Source organism: Narcine bancroftii, chromosome 14 (assembly GCF_036971445.1).
Source record: "Narcine bancroftii isolate sNarBan1 chromosome 14, sNarBan1.hap1, whole genome shotgun sequence".
NCBI classification, from domain to species: Eukaryota; Metazoa; Chordata; class Chondrichthyes; order Torpediniformes; family Narcinidae; genus Narcine; species Narcine bancroftii.
This window is the reverse complement of record NC_091482.1, coordinates 56,722,849-56,739,183: the sequence shown is the minus strand read 5'-3', so window position 1 is coordinate 56,739,183 and position 16,335 is coordinate 56,722,849. Positions and strand designations below refer to the sequence as shown.

The 16,335-nt window shown below is 37.3% G+C and overlaps 2 long non-coding RNA genes across 2 annotated transcripts in view; one reads left to right on the top strand and one right to left on the bottom strand.

Annotated features, from left to right (window-relative positions):
- The window catches only part of LOC138749669 (uncharacterized), a 37,969-nt gene extending 35,910 nt beyond the window's left edge, over positions 1 to 2,059 (bottom strand). The window contains exon 1 of the long non-coding RNA XR_011348816.1: positions 1,951 to 2,059. This is a non-coding gene — a long non-coding RNA (uncharacterized lncRNA). The remainder of the gene's footprint in view (positions 1 to 1,950) is intronic.
- LOC138749670 (uncharacterized) overlaps positions 1 to 16,335 on the top strand; it is a 135,378-nt gene that overhangs the window by 33,934 nt on the left and 85,109 nt on the right. The gene's annotated exons all lie outside the window — the stretch shown is intronic.

Genomic DNA, 16,335 nt, shown 5'->3' with positions numbered 1-16,335 from the left:
ATTGGAAGTCAAGTTATTAAAGTCCAGATTTTGTTCAATAACTTCTGTAAAACCCTGGGGCCTTTTGCGATATTGAAGGTGCTGTATAAATATGTTATTGTTATTGCTGTGGAGACTGGGCTCATAAAGCACAGTGTGGAGGATTTATCATTTTTCAATTCAATGAGGAAGAGTGACTAAAATGACCTAGACTGAAAGTAGATCAAAATTGTAAATTTTGTCAGATTATCATCAATAGATAAAATTTAATAAAATACTCCAGAGCTAAGGTAGTATTTCCAGAAATAAGGGAAACATCCTGTATAAAGAAACATTTTTTTTGTACAAAGGCATATCTGTTCAAAACATATGGTGAATTTGTGGAAAAAACTATTTGCTGAATGCTCCAAATGGAAATGGTGTATATTGCAACAAAAAAATGCAAAGCTAAACATTTTATATTTAGTGATCAGTTGATGCAGTGACAGTCTCTTGCCACCTGATGTCTTTAGCACACTGCTGCCTGTCATAATGAAGTGACACAACTCTCCCTCGTTACATTTTTATCTTACATTATTATTTCTGATGATTTCTGAAATTGCATCAAATTTCTACTATTGAACTGTTAAGTAGCCCATATTTGTGGAGATTCATTCATTGATACATTATAATGTACTATCTGTGGAAATGTCTGGTATTAAGGGCAGCACGGTTGCTGTGGCAGTTAGCGCAACTTCTTTACAGTGCCGACTATCGGGACTAGACATGGGTTCGAATCCCGCGCTGTCTGTAAGGAGTTTGTATGTTCACCCATGTCTGCATGGGTTTTTTTTTTCCAGGGGCTCCAGTTTCCTCCCACCCTTCAAAAACATACCGGGGTGTAGGTTAATTGGGTGTAAATAGGGCGGCATGGACTTGTAGGGCCGAATTGAGCTGTTACAGTACTGTATGTCTCAATTTTTTTAAAAAATTAAGAACTGCAAAGGATCATATCATGTTCTAATTCACCACGTAATTGGGCCATCATTAATGTTCATTACAAGATCACAATCTCTTCAAAACCAACTTGCTGCTCATAGAGAGTCATTTCATGAAAGTAATTTTTTTTTGACAAGTTTTGTACACTTGTCCTCAGAATAAGAATTTTTTTAACAATCCCAAATGGAACAATCAACATTGTTTTTACAATTATTATTATCATCTGGAGTAGCAAAATGTAGTTGTTAATGCATTGAAGAAATAGTTGAAATGAAATGGTCTATTTTTAGCATTTTAATTTGATCATTATTGCCAGTCATAAGAGGTTTCACTGTAAAAAGTACAGGCTCTTGAAATGAATAGTTCATGTTCTGCCTTTGATCTTTTTAACAGTTACTTGAATTATCTTAAAAAAATAAAATACAACTCCTACAGTTCTCCTTCATCCCCTTCCCCACCTTTTTATTTAGACATCCGGCTGTTTTTTTCTCTTATTCCTTACAAAAGGGCTCAGGCGTGAACATTGGCTACCCTTGACTTCCCATGGATGCTGCTTGACCGACTGAATTTCTCCAGCAATTTTGTGTATTTCACCCAACCCCAGCATCCTGCTGGACTTTCTTGTTTGACTCCTGCAGTTTTGTCTTTGGCTTTAACTTACAAGCTGACGGTTATGTCCACCAAGTAGGTTATGTACAACATTTATAATCTTTTGACAGCAAGCATAGAATAATGTTGAGGGATATTTGAATGAATAAAATTGCAGAAGGTGGATCCTGTTGCACCATCTAGCTCTCCATCAGTCACCATTTTGAAATTTAAAAATATACCGTATATTTTGGCATACAATGCAAGTCTTGAAACCCTCAAAAAGCACTCAAAACTCAGGGGTTGACTTAAACGCCAGATACAAAAATTCAACTAAAAAAAAAAACCCACTCCATGTAGATTCGGTGTATAAGACGATCCACATCAAAAAAGAACCCAACTTACAGTTGCTGGATTTCTTGGCCTCTTCTATTAATGTAAAACTTGTTTCATACTTGCGTAGTTTTGCTGGAGTCTCCATGATAACCACCACCTTCCGTCAACGCCCAGCAGCTCAGTCAACGCAAAATTTTGGGGGGGGGTTCAACTTATATGCCCGATATATGATAAAACCATGAAAAGGAGGATGATGAAGGGGACTTATCCAAAGGTCGACAGATATGCTGAAATATATGGTACCTATCATTTAATGATGGAGCACAGTTCCTCTACAGGATATAGTGCTTCCTGTAAACGAGGCTGGCTGGAGATAAATATTTTGGGTTGCCAAATGAATAAATACCCTGCAGTTTAAGTTTCCTTCTTGCAATTCTGCTGTCATTCTTTATTTCTCCAATGACCCACAAGTAAGTGTCGCAAGATATTGCACTGTTTGGGGCCTACGCTTGAGCAATGAGTGGACAAAATGACAGAGGTTGGACGAAGAGTCAGGTTTTCCTGAGGAAGTATAGGGTGATTCCAGAAAAGTAATAATCTCTGGATTTCTACTGGAACCACATGCAGGTTTTCAGTGGCTTGAATGATGTCTTAACAAATGGGAGAAACTGCCTTTAAATCCTGGCATACTGGTGCTAGTGATGGGAATGATTGAATTTTTCCACTAGGATGGCTTCACTAGAACATGCTGGGCCATACAATGTCTTGGTAAATTCAATGATTCGGGTTGTTTAATTACACTGAAGGGGTAGGTCATGGACGAGAGATCAGGCAAATGGAAATTTAGGTAATTAAAAGGAAAGGACAAGTTGATACTGCATATTAATAACATGGGGTATTAAAGCTTGAGAGTGATAGGAAAGGACAGAGGATGTAGCAACAAAATGAAGTTGAACAAGGGATGAAACATTTGTAACAAGGCAGATCAAGTATAGAGATCATCAAGATGTTGATATGAGGATAGATACATGGTAAGATCAGGGTGGAGGGCAAATATAACTCAAGGCAAAGCGGACTCAAGATGGCAGGAGAACAGAAGGTGGGGATTAGTTCCTTTTGATGAGGAGAGGTGGAGTTCAGTGGAATGAAATGTAAAAAGCATCATTCGTTCTGGGTATTTCAAAAGGGCAAGTTTCTTTTAAAACTGAATTTGTTCACCTATCTTGATGTCATATTAATTGTTTTGGAAGGTCATAAATGCTGGATGCACAGAGTGTTTGGCACTAATCCATTGTGAGGATAGGGAGATGAAAGGATGCTTGAAATTGGTTAGCTCTTTAAAAATAAGGCATGGAAGGTCAAATCTGTATCAGTTTGAAATAGAATGTAGAAGTCTTAGAATTTGTTTACTTTTAAGAAATTATACACTTTACTTGTGTTTAATTATATTAACATGGGTTGTAATTTTAAATATTTTTAAAAATTATACATATAGCAATGTAGCAGGTAAATTCAGCCCTTCGAGTCCGTGCTGCCCATTTTACTCCCCATTAACTTACACCCCCAGTACGTTATGAATGATGGGAGGAAATTGGAGCCCCTGGAGGAAACCAATGCAGACACAGGGAGAACGTATCAACTTCTTAGTGTGGGATTCGAACCCAGATCCAGTCCCAATCGCTGGCGCTGAAAAGGCATTGCACTAACTGCTACACAACTGTCACTCTTTCCTTGCAGCACATGAATTCATATTTAGTATTGTTTCATCAAGTGTGATCTTCATTTACTTTTATTATGTTTGAGGAGGCATTTGGGATCTATTGGGAAAGGCATAAATATTCACATAAGATCGCTGCTATTCCACCACATAGTCAAGATCAATTGACAAAGCCAAACATAAGCACTTATAAGAATAATGTGTCCAAGACAATACTTAAGGACTGATCCTGATCACCTCAGATTCATTGCTTAGTGCTTCCTTCTACCGTTTAATTTGGTCAAGAACGATTTCTAAGTCAACTCCATCTGCCGATCTATCTTCTGATTTCTTGACATTTCTTGATATTTTTTAACAGGGCATTGACAGTAAATAGTAGGACCCTGGAGAATGTTGTAGAACAGAGAGATCTTGTAGCACGGGTACATAGTTGTGTGAAAGTATCAATAGAGTGGTGAAGAAGGCATTTAGCATGCTTGCCTTCATCAGCTAGGGTATTGAGTACTGGATTTAGGACATCATATTACAGCTGTACAAGATGTTGGTGAGATGAGACTTAGAGCACTGTGTGCAATTCTGGACAAACAGGATGCAGAAGAGATTAATGAGGATGTCACTGGGACAGGAGGAATTGACTTGTAAGGAGAGTCTGAACAGGCTAGGAGCTTTTTCCAGAGGCCGATAGATGACCTCACACACATGAAATAAAATCACGAGGGGCATAGAGGGTTATGGGCCAATGCAAAGAAATGGGACAAGCTCAGATAAACATCTTGGACATATTGGAATGAAAGATGTTTCCATGTTGCATAACTGTACAACTCTTTGACTCCATTATTACATTTTATAGAATGGCTTCCACAGATGTAACTCATTGCTCATTGAGGAAGATGACAAGGAACTGCCTTAAATTGCTGCTGTTATTCTGATGTTGGTACTGCCATCACACCTGGATTTTTTTCCCCTCAAAATATTAAATTTGGAATCAATATTGGACCTATCACTTTTCCAAACTTTTTATATTTACTTTATAGAGCATGTGAAGCTTTCCATTTCCTGAGCCTAGCAAAATGATTAAGTCACTATTAATTTATTCTGCAATAAATGATCAGGTGAATTTTTTATAGTTTTATGTAACACGTATAATTTAGCAGAGGATTCCAAGGTGCTTGCTGAGTGTTAGCCATCAAAGTTTGAATGAACAGTACAATTAAAAGCTTCACAGAAGATCAATTTTAAGGACCACTTTAAGTAGGTTGTGGGAAGGTTTAAGACTTCAGGAGGAAGTCAGGAGAGCACGACCCAGTCCTCATCGAGGGCTCAGCAGTGGAGAGGATCAAGAACTTCAAATTCCTGGGTAGCAAGATCTCCGAGGATCTCTCCTGAAGCCTCCACATTGAAGTAATCACGAAACAGGCTCGCCAGCGGCTATACCTTGTGAGGTGTTTGAGGAGATTCGGTACATCAAAGACTCTCAAAAACTTCTACAGGTGGACTGTGGAGATGAGTCTGGCTGGCTGCATCACTGTCAAAGTGCCAACGCACAGAACAAGAAAAACTCCAAAGGGTTGTTAACTCGGCCGGTGACACCACAGGCACCAGTCTTCACTCCATCGAGAACATTCACAAGAGTGGTTGTCTTAAGAAAGCAGCCTCTATCATCAAGGACCCCCACCACCTGGGCCACGCCCTCTTCATTTGGCTACCCTCCCAAAAAAGATACAGGAGCCTGAAGGCAACACAAGGACAGCTTCTTCCCCCTCTGGCATCAGATTCCTGAATGAACAATGAACCACAGACACTGCCTCACTTTGACTCTTTCTTGCACTATTTTTACTTATTTTGTAAGGTTGTTTATATAAATGTTTACACAGTGATGTTGCCACAAAGCAACAAATTTCATGGCACGTTCAGGACAATGAATTCTGATTCTGAGAAAGGAGGTTACTTGACAGGCTAGTCCACTGCCAAACTCGTAATCTTTATCAAGAAAGACGAGGGTAGTAGGTACACCGCCACTGCAATTTCCTCTCCAACTTAACTTGTAAGCACATGGCTTATTCTTCACGCTGGGACTTGGAACTCCATGTCCAGCAGCACTGTTGAATTCATTCACCAGAACGACTGCAGCATTTCACTATTATCTTCACAAGGGCAATAGTAATGGGCAATATATGCAATCTATGTCACAAAAATAAATTTAAATCATGACCAGAGCTCGATTTTAGTTTGCTGATGTCATACCCATCAACAATAGGGTGATGGAAATTAAGTGCTGGAAATAGAGGAATCCATTCATCTTGAAAGTATTTTAGGGCAGATGAAGCAGTTGGGTGGAGTTGGCAAGGTCTTAGGTTTATTTTGGTTCCTGTGAATGTTTGAAACAATTGTGAAGTGTTTGGCTGAACAATAATATATACTTTATTCTGAAATGGTACGTATTTACTGTGACTTTCTTTACTGAATTCTTTCAGTAGGGAGTCCATTTGTCAGTCACCAACTGAATTAATACAATTTTAAAATAATGGAATTGTATCCTGCCTGAAGTAGTATTTTTGGCTCGAGTTGAAGCAAGTAATTTGCCAGCCATTAGTGAGGTTACAAGTCAACGCCTGGAGTGAGAATGGTCAGGTTAAAGGTACTTCCTCTTCAAGTCAGCTCAGGAAGTGCACGGGAAGTAGTGTGAATCAGCTCACAGGGAGAAGCCATATAAGGAAAAAAAACCCAGACAAACCACACACACAGAATCAGACAGACAGAGGAGGCAAAGAAGGGAATCTCCTGTAACCCACAGCAGATGATTGTGGCTGTGACAAAGAAAATGACACGCTTCAACTATAGAAGGCCCAGGGCTGGCGCCAGAAGAAGTCTTAGGGGCAGCATTAGGGTAATTGCGGGGGGGTTTTGGGGGGGGGGGCGGAGGAAGGAACATAATCGGATGCTCGAATACTTGCTCAGGGAAAAGTCTCCCTCACTCATTTATTTTCCTGAACTACTAAACGTTAGAGATGGGTAACTTGTCGAAGGTAGGTTAGTTTGAATTGCCTTACAATTAAGTCTGTCGCAGCAGATAAAACAATAAATGAACTGAATAAATGCATTTTTACACAGATATATCACTATGCTACTACAAAGGGAGCTGAACTTAGGAGTTCCTTTGGATTTCTAAATTAAAAATTAGATTTGATTTACCTTACTAAAATTACTTCAATTTTTAATTTAGACAAACAGCACAGTAACGGGCCCTTCTGGCCCATGAGCCCATGCTGTCCAAGCACACCCATCAATCTCCAGTCCCCATACATTTTGAAACCGGGGCGCCCGGATGAAACCGACGCAGACACAAGGAGAACATACAAGCTCCTTACAGAAAGCACCAGATTCGAACCTGGGTCGCTGGTGTTGCAATAGCGTGGCGCTAACTGCTACATTAAAACTCAACTGCTGCTGCTATCCGTACTTCCGCAGGTAGAGGTGAGCAGAATGGAAATCTGTTCATTGCATTGGCCTTAAATTGGACATCAAATTGTAAATTTAAGTTGTGAATTTTTGGAAGATTAAATGATTTCACACAGTGCTCTTAACCGCTGCCACATTGGCATTGGCTATGGGTCCATCGGCAGGATTTGTGCCTTTGAAGTCATCAGGTTGTAGGCTCAAGCCCATCTCCAGAATCTGAACACTAAATCTAACCTCCAGATTTGACAACAAAATCTAATTTTAACGTACCAAGAAAGTTCCACGCAGTTAACTTTAAGTGGGTATACGGAACTGAGAGTTCACCTTTCCTTTCCAGTCAATGTAACACCATTTGGAAGGCTCTGCCCTGGTTTTCTGGAAAACAAACTTCAAGCTAAGATGGACGTATGTTCTACATTTATTTTTAATCAGGAGGTGTTATTGGCAAGGACGACATCAATTTTATTATCTCTTCCTAATGGTCTTTGAAAAGTTGGTCAGGATCTGTCATCTTTAACTGGAGGAACTCTTGTGGAGACAGTAGGGAGGAACAGAATTTGAATCCAGCGAAAGTAAATATATATTTCTAAGACAAGATTGAAAGGGATGTAGAGACGGGAGTTCCTGTATGCCTTGTCCGTCTGATGTTTTGTGTGTAGGACATGTAACTGAGTGCATTAGAGATGGATAGCACTACCAATGAGGCCAGTGGTAGGGTGTCTCAGATGGTTTTTTTTAGCTTCTTTGACAGAGAAAATGGAAAGTATTCCATCAAATTCTTGATATCTTATAAACGTAGGAAAGAATAATCATTCCTGATGGAATGCGCACTTTTGATCTGGCCTTGAATCCACAATATCGGTTAAATTTAGTTTCCATGATGGTAGGAATTGGGCGAAGACGAGGCTGATGAATATCAGGGGAAGTGTTTACACATTCTACTTTTAGAATCAGCCTTTGCCTGGCACTTGTGAGTATGATTGATACTTGCCATATCACCCCACATCTGATAGTGACATCAAGTCTTGCTGCATCTAACCATGGGACTGCTTCAAATCGGAGTTTCCCAAATGCAGCTGAACACCGACTGCTCTGACAAATCAAAAGGATTGTCTACGTGACCGTCGGTCCATTTTTCGTTTGAGGATTATTGAAAATATTTATTATTTGATGTATTAATTGTCTCTTAATTAATTCTTAGATATTTTCTTCTTTACAAGTACCTGCCTGGCTACAGCAAGCAAGCATTTCAGTGCATACATACATTGTACAAATGTGTATGACAAACGCATTATCAATATTATCAATGTTCAGCCAATCATGTCATTTCTGACTTTACATTGAAGGGAAGGTTATTGGACTGAAGATGGTTTAACCCCAGGCACTGGCCTGGGGAACACAAAGCAAAATAGTGTGATTGAAATGATTGATCTCAAAGATCCAACTCTATCTTCATTTTGCTGAGGCTTCTTTTTTTTAAAAAAAACTTTATTTAAAAGATTTTTGAATAGCATACAATCAAATAACAAATAAAATCAATTTCTCTCTCTCTCTCTCTCTCTCTCTCTAGATATAGATATATATATAAAAAACAAAAAATCCCTCCTACCTCCCTTAAGGGGAGCCAAATATAAAAACAGAACAAAATATATACATTTCAAAGTATTTCCAAATTCATATACTCCAAATAAGAAGACCACATTTTAACAAAAAAGAATAATTACCATGCAAGTTACATGTAATTTTTTTCCATAATAATACGAGCTCTCAATTCATTATGTCAGCTTCCTATGTTAATCTCCACGTTATCTTTCCAAGTACTAGCTACACATTTTCATGCTACAGACAACACTAAACATACAATTGCAATCTGAAATTTATCCAACCCCAATCCCTTCAAGGAGACCATATAGCCCCCCAAAAAATCGATGGGTCTAATGGTAATTAAATTTTGAACAATTTTTCCAGAACCAACCTAATTCCTTCCCAAAATGGTTGTACTTTGACACAGACCAAATAGCATGTTAAAAAGTTCCAATACATGATCCACATCTAAAACAAAAGTCCAAATTACTAAACCCATATTTTTTCCAGTTTTTCTGGAGTCAAATATAACTGATGAAAAAAATTGTAATTAACCATTCCATATCTTACATTCGTCAATTTAGTTACACTTTCATGACATATAACTTCCCAATTCTCTTGAGGGATAATACAAGTTAAATCACTTTCCCATTTAGTCCTAGATTTCTCCCATTCTGGTTTATCCATACTTCCTTGTAACAATTGATACATATCCGAAATATAACCTTTCTTTGGTATAGAGGAAATCAAAGATTCAAATTTTGTCAACATAGGTAGAATCATCACTTTGCCATAATTATCTTTTATCAAAGCTCTGACTTGATAATACACAAATAAAGAATTTACAGATATATCAAATTTCTCCCTTAATTGATTAAAAGAAAGAAACTAGCCTTCTTCAAAACAGTCCTGAACTATCTTTATACCCTTAGAATTCCATCTCTTTAAATGATTATTGAACATTGAAAAAGAAATAAGCTGATTGTGATAGAACGAGGTTTGAATTGATCCTAAGAGCATATTTCTTTTAACCTATATCTTTAACAAACATTTTAATACCGGCATATTACATTCCTGCAATAAATTCATATTCCACTTAAATATAAACTGGTGTACCTCAACTTCAGAAATACAAGCCATTTCCACCTTCGCCTAACTCAGAGGTTGGTCCACATCCATCAATCTACTAACAAATTTCAACTGAGCTGCTTCATAATAATTTTGAAAATGAGATAACTGAAGTCCACCTAATGCATATTTCCATGCAAGTTTGTGCAAGGCTAATTGTGCTAATTTTCCCTTCCATAAAAATTCCCGCACCGCTCTATTCAAATACTGAAATAAACTTTTTGAAAGTAAACATGATATCGACTGATCCAGATATTAGATTTGAGGAAAAATATTAATTTTAATACAATTTTCTCGGCCAATTAATGTTAATGGAAGATCTTTCCATTTAATCAAATCCATTTTAATCCTTTTTAATAAAGGAACATTGTTTAATTATATAAAGATTGATAATCTGCATTTACTATTACTCCTAGATTTTTAATTCTATCTGACCATTTAAATTTTATAATATTTTTATATTCTGAATAATCTCTCCTTCCCCAACTGGCAATATTTCACTCTTATCCCAGTTTACCTAAAATCCAGATAACTCTCCAAATTTCAACAAACAATCTTGCAAATATTTCAAAGAATGCTCCAGTTCCATCAAATACACCAACACTTCATCTGCAAATAAATTAATCTTATATTCATCATCTGCATTTCTCAACCCTTTAATCTTATCATTCTGTTGTACTGTCTGAGCTAACATTCGAGAGCCAATGCAAACAAGGCTGGTGATAATGGACAACCTTGCCAGGTTGATCGCATTAATTTAAATGGTAAAGAAGTTTGACCATTTGTCACCACCCTAGCAATTGGATTTGTATATAGAGCCTTAACCCAACCAATAAAATAAGGGCCAAAATTAAACTTAGATGCATTGACCAATATTATCAATCTAAGGATATTGTCAGACACGTTTCTATTCTTAATAAAACCTGTTTGATCTATATGTATCAACTGAGGTAAATATTTAGCAAGTCTATTCGCTAACACTTTTGCTATAATTTTATAATCTACATTTAATAAAGAAATAGGCCTATACAAAGATACTTTCAATGGATCCCTATCTTTCTTTGGAATCACAGTAATTATAGCACTCAAACAAGATTCTGGTAACAACTGGTCCTCAGTTATTTGCTGCAATACATCTCCAAATACAGAGGATAAATCTTCATAAAATACTTTATAAAATTCAGCTGAAAATCCGTCATCCCCTTGTGACTTTACATTCGGCATCTCCTGTATAGCTTCTTTAATCTCAAAAATCTGTAAATGGAGCTTCCAATTCCTTAACCCCCTCCTCCCCAAAACAGGCAATTTTAATTTAGATAAATAAGATTCAATAGAACCAATGTCCTGCTTTCCCTCAGAAGTATATAATTTTTGATAAAATGAATAAAACTGATCATTAATTTCCTGAGGTTTATAGGTAACTATTGAATTCTTTTTAGCAGCATTAATAATTCACGATGTCTGTTCTGTTTTTATTTGCCATGTTAATACCTTATGAGCTCTCTCACTCAGTTCATAATAATGTTGCTTAGATCGGTAAGTTAAATGCTCATACTGGTAAGTTTGTAATGTATTATAACGTAGTTTCAACTTCGTTAAAGCAGCTTTTTTATCTTCTGTAACATCTTTCTGAAATTCCTTTTCCAACTCAGTAATTTTTTTCTCCATTGTTAAACTTTCCGCCATGTACTGTTTTTTTAACTTTTGCCCACGCAAATATGCTTTCAAAGCATCTCACAATACAAAATTACTACTTAATGAGTGAATATTCTCCGCCAAGAATAAAGCAATGTGTTCCTTAACAAAAGTAATAAACGGAGTAATAAAGTAATAAACTGAGTTTCCTCAGTACCATTGTATTAAACCTCCATCTATAAGACAATTGCACCACTTCTGGACTTGCACAGGAAAAAAACAACATAGAGAGATCCAATATAGACCAACTTTTATATTCAGCTTGTAGTATTCTACCTTGCAAATGTGCCGATACCAAAAAAAATCTATTCTAGAAAATGAATCACGTCTAGATGAATGAAAAAAAAATTCTTTCTCTGTCGGATTTACTCTCCTCCAAACATCAACTAAATTCAAATCTTTCATCAGAGCTCCTATTTGTATTGCTTTATACTTTTCGGAGATCTATCCAAAACACAGTTAAAGTCTCCCCCAATCAAGATATTTTCATTGGCCTAATTTAACAGTAAAAAAGTCTCTGACATGAACCGTTCATCATCTACATTAGGTGCGTAAATATTTAACAAGGTCCATGTTTCAGCAAAAATTTTACAATTCACCATCAAAACCCTCCCTGCATTTCCTTCAAATGATTCCAATTCAAACGGTAATTTCTTATGAATTAAAATCGCTACACCTCTTGCCTTAGAGTTAAAGGAAGAAGAAAACACACGACCAACCCAATTTCTCTCTTCAATTTCAAGTGTTATTTTTCAGTCAAATGCATCTCTTGCAAAAAAAAAACAATATCAACTTTCATTTTCTTTATGTAAGCCAATACTCATTTATGCTTAATGGGGATGAACATTAAAAGTTGCAAAGCTCAAATTAAACATTTTGTTAATAATAAACTTCACACTACTATAAAATTGCTCCCCTTTCTAATTCCCTTAATATTCTAAACCCTCCGATCAAAAGAATAGAAAATTGTTTTTCAGGAAATAGATTATTATCCTTTGAACAAATGAAGGATAAATATAATATAACTCAAGATACAGTGTTGGCATATTACCAATTGAGATCCTACTTGAAGGATAAATTAGGAAGCAGTCTGAGGTTACCAGAGGGAAGTAACTTTGAATATGTGATTACAGATACAATGACAATCAAAAGATTTATAACAAATATGTATATTAAACTGCAAGAAAAGGAGAATGAGGAAACAAATGGTAAAACTAAACAAAAATGGGAACAAGATTTAAATATAAAGATAAAGAAGGAAACATGGGAGAAGTTATGCTCTGGAACGATGAGAAATACAATAAATACGAGGTTATGTATGATACAATATAACTGGATACATAGGCTATACATTACACCTCAAAAGTTAAATAAATGGGACCCAACAGTATCTGACAGATGTTTTCGTTGTAAAAAAGAAATGGGAACAACAATTCATGCAATCTGGACATGTGAGAAAGTAGAAAAATTTTGTGAAGATCTAAACCAGATATTAAATAAAATTACAGAAAACAATATACCAAAAAACCCAGAGATCTTCCTCCTAAGTAACATAAAAAATAAAGAATTTGGATTTGATTTGGATGGTGCACAAAAAAGATTTGTTAAGATAGCTCTAGCCGTAGCAAAAAAATGTAATATGTCAACCTGGAAATTGGAAGATAATTTGAAAATACAACAATGGTATATAGAAATGAATAAATGTATTCCATTAGAAAAAATAACATATAATTTAAGAAATAATATTGAAATATTTGAACAAATATGGGAGCCATACATGAAACACAATAGAGAAAACTACCGGGGACATCTACCACCTAAATTAACGAAAGGAGAAGGAAATGAAAAGAATTGACTCAGTGGAATTTCTTGTTTATTTTTATTGAATGACAACATTGTTTGACTGGTTTAATGTGTCTTAGATTTTGTACTTTAAATGAATGGGGGGGGGGAGGTAGGGAGGGTGGGATGGGAGGAGGGGGGGGAGAAAATGGCACTGTATATATTTGAAAAGGAAAATGTATGTATCTTGGTCAGTGTGGTTTATGGTGTGAAAAATAAAAAAATTTAAAAAAAATATTCTAAACCCTCCCCATATAAAAATTCCACAAAGTAAAAAAAAATACTACCCCAAATAAACTACTAGAAAGTAGTAACTCCCTAAAAATCTGGGGGTGGTAAAATCCACTAGTGGCAGATGAGTACAAGTCTCAGTGTCATCCACCCCCCCCCCCACCCCCATCAGACTTGCACAAAGTACTTAATCAAATATATTCAACCCAGCGATTCCAGTCCCAATGATTGTTCTGGGTCTTCAATATCAAGAAGACTTTGCATCAATTCAACTTTCTTTCCATTTTTTCCATGTTTCCCATTCACCCTCCTTTTAGGCGACGATAATGGCAACCGTCCACTTCCTCGCAAATCTGGCAACGAATTAGCAAAAATTAAAAAAAACTTTCAATACAGCCGGGTAACGAAAAGCAAATTTATAACCCTTCGCCACAATACTTCTTTAGCTAAATTAAATTCTCGACGCCTCCTAATTATTTCTTGACTCAAATCAGCATAGAAGAACACTCTGTCATTTGGAACCATCATTGGAGTCTGATTTTGCCACACCTTCTGCACTGCAACTCGTAACGTCATTTCTCTACCCTGATATTTCAAACAATGAATCAAAACTGCTTGGGGTGGTTGACCTGGAAACGTTTTTTTCCTCATCACTCTATGTGCTCGGTCTAACTCCAGACCATCTGGAAAAAATTAATTGCCCAGTACCTCAGGAATCCATTTCTTAAAAAAACTTTACCAGATTGAACCTTCCATATCTTCTGGAAGACCTACTATTTTTAGATTATTTCTTCGACCTTGATTCTCTAATTAATCAATCTGAATCCCCAATCCACAAAAGAATCCTTCATTTTTTCTCTATTACGATCCACTTAATTCTCACATTCAAAAAAACCTTCTTCAATTTTTTAAAAATTATCCTGTACAGTGTCCACTGTTTTCATACATCTACTAACATCACTTTTAACTACAGTCATATCTTTCTTAATAGAAGTCATCTCTTCACACATATTATTCATTTTAGTTTTCACTTCCATAAATCCTTGATTTATCTGAGTAGACATCTGCATTGACATGTTTTCCATTTGACACTATCCAAAAGTCTGTAAAAACTATTTTTAACCACTTTTACAGGTTTTAAAATCAGGTATTTATAAGTCTAACTGGGGAAAGGTGGAACTGCACATCTTCCCTCTACACCATCTTGCCACGCCCCCTGGCTGAGGATGTCACATCAAACTTTTGGCTAATGTCTAGGGCAATTGCCTTCCCCACTTTTAGAATTGAGTTTGTTTGTTTTGACCAAGACCTCATGGAACCCATTCTGATTGTCAGTGATTAATTCTCCACTAAAGAAGCTCAGAAGCTTCCAGGGCAGCCTAATTGGTGTTTCCATGTTCCACACCATGGGCTGTGATATTCAACTCCTGTGCATTGATGAATTTCACACAGCATTTCTGGAGAACACTGTCAATAGTGATGGATCTGGGCAAATTGCCACTTTACCTGGTAAATGCCATTGTTATGATGGTTCTCGGACAGCTTGATCGTTATCACATTGCTGTTTCTGGAGCCCAATGTGTAAACTGATTGCCCAATTTTATTCACTATATCAGTGATCAGACTTTGGAAATGTCATGAAGCTGTAATGCTGGGGCGGGTAAACTTTTTAAAAAACACTCACATTCCACCTTAAATATTCCCAACACCATAAGTGCTTTGCGATTGATAAGGGATTACTTAAGGGTGTTATGTGAGTGGGAAGGGAAAGTTGAGAGTCACTGCTCTCGACCCAATTGTTATTGAAATATTTTGCTTGAGAAAAATTGCCATTGGCCCATTTCCTTTGGAGTTCTGAAACCGTGCACATGATGAGTCAATTGGGTACGATTAAAACAGTGATTTTCAAACTTTTTATTTCCACTCACATTCCACCCTTACTAATTACAGAGCACCTATGGCATAGGGATTACTTAAGGTGGAATGTGAGTTTTTAAAAAAGGGTTGCCCAAGTCTGCTGTAAAGGAACAATTTAAATACAGATCTGTTCTCTCTTTACCTCACTCATATGGTTGTCAAACAACTATCTTGATTTCTCAAATTCTACCACTGTGGGAACTTTATTCCCACAAACACCCTGTCTGTCAGCAGTGACCACAGGGAATGCCACACCTCCTCCCTCACCACCATTCGGGGCCCCAAACAGTCCTTCTAAGTAAAGGAACACCTCACTTGCGTATCCGCAGGAGCTACCTACTGTCCCCACTATGGCCTTCTCCATGTCGGAGAGACTGGACACAGACTGGGAGATCGTTTCGCTGAGCACTTTCACGATCCACATCAGTGACAGGGATCTCCCAATGGCTAACCCCTTCAATTCCACGCCCCTCTCCAATGCTGACATGTCTGTCCATGGCCTCATGTACTATCCCACCAAGACCACCCATAAACTGGAGGAGCAACACTTAATTTTCTATCTGGGAACTCTCCAACCGATGGCATTAACATCGACTTCTCCGGTTTCTGTTGGCCTACTCTCGGTCCTCCCCCTCTTCCCTTTCCCTTGGTCTCCTTTCCTCCAGTTCTTCCCTCTCCATTCACAGAGCCATTCCTCCTCCATCTGCTTGCTGTTGTTCCCTCCCTCATCCACCTATCACCTCTTGTCTTTGGGACTGTGTTCCTCCCCGTCCCTTCCCACCAATCATTGTGTTCGGGCACCTCCTACAATTTTTTCATACTTTGATGAAGGGCTCAAACCCAAGCCGTTGATTATGTATCTTTATCTTTGCTAGACAAAG